The following is a 1,631-nucleotide window of genomic DNA, read 5'->3' as shown; positions in this document are numbered from 1 at the left end:
TATTTTTCAAATGTTTTTTGAGGTTCGACTTGTAACTGAATGTGACGGCACATCTAGTACACGGGAAACGAACACCCTCGTGCGTTTTTCGGTGTGCGACCAAACTGCGTTTTGCCGTGAATTCCGAAGTACATTGATCGCATTTAAACAATTTTAAATGCATTTTTCGATGCGCGATCAAATTAGTTTTGTAGACGAAATCCATAGGACATTGCTCACATTTTTAAATTAACGAGAAAAAATTACCACGTTATATTAACGGACGAGAAAAAATTACTGCGTTAAATAACTGCGGGGCGAATAACGTGTGTTACAACAGTGCGAAACATACTAACTGATGATAGGCCTGCTATGTGATGACATTCCCTACCCCATCGAGATCGGACGCACACATGTATAACAAAAATAATTAGCCCTAATTATTGGTAATACGGGTGATGCGCGAGCGAGTCCTACAGCTGTTGGAAGAGGTTTAAATCTCAACTTTCTAATAATCTCACGACGTGAGACAGTAAAATTATTGTGACAGTTAGTAATTTCCGCCCATAATATATTTTCACGTGCATGGTTAATGTAAGTAAAATTATTCACCTGTCCCATCAATTCAGTGTCAAAAATAAATGGATCGCTATGATTATTTAGGTCATCATCATAGATGTATTGTCCTGTTAATTTAAGATAAAAACGCTTAATTTCGCGCAGTTGTAACGCACTCATTGTTAAAGTTAATGATATTGTGGGGGGTGAAACATATTCTTCTTCAGAGGACTCGTATTCAGACATCCTAATACGAAAGAATAAAATAGAAAAAAAATTATATGTACTTACGGGTAATCTTCGGATTGTTGATCCATATTTTAAAATATTAAGATCACAGTATATCTTTAAAATTCGACTGTAGGTCAGACAAACACAGTAACAATATGAAATCACTTTCAGTTTGTGCGCGCCACTCGTCGTTAACTGAATATTGCCCGGGGTGAGGACTGGACATATTATAATTAAGGGTAGGTATTTTGACATAAAAGTTGGTCGGGTAGGATCGTGTTTATTGTTATTATTTGTGTGATATCTCTATAGTATCCATTTATATAATTGTAAATCAGTTTATTATAAGCTTATAGCATACAAACACGTTCAATATTTTACTGTTTATTTTTTCAAAAAATTTCAGCAAAAATGTAAATTTTGTTTTTGTGTATTATATTTTGATTATTTCTAGAATTGCGTATACTGGGTTTAGATGTCTAATTCATCACAAAGTGGTAGTGAAAAACGTAAATAATAATCGGGCTACACAGCTCATTCATTGGTTGTCATCATCACGAAGTATATAGCCGAGGAATAGTGAATATTTTAATAGACGTCATCAACAGCTTATGGAACTGGACCCGAATCCAGTATTTAGTCAGGATGCACAGCCCTTGGGATTGGTTGTTAGAGGATTTTAACAATGAATATGGTGCTATGGTAAGTTTATATTTTTAAAAATAAAAAACATAAAATACAAATATAAATATTATTTAGACCCAAAGTGGAGATAGCGGATATTTATCTCGCCAGGAGTCGCTCCCGATAAATAATTGGCCATCGTGATTTTTCGAGTCCAATTCATGAACCATCACCCCCCG

The sequence above is a fragment of the Acyrthosiphon pisum genome, chromosome A1 (assembly GCF_005508785.2).
Source record: "Acyrthosiphon pisum isolate AL4f chromosome A1, pea_aphid_22Mar2018_4r6ur, whole genome shotgun sequence".
Lineage (NCBI taxonomy): Eukaryota > Metazoa > Arthropoda > Insecta > Hemiptera > Aphididae > Acyrthosiphon > Acyrthosiphon pisum.
The sequence above is the reverse complement of the archived record's forward strand: the minus strand, read 5'-3'. Positions refer to the sequence as shown.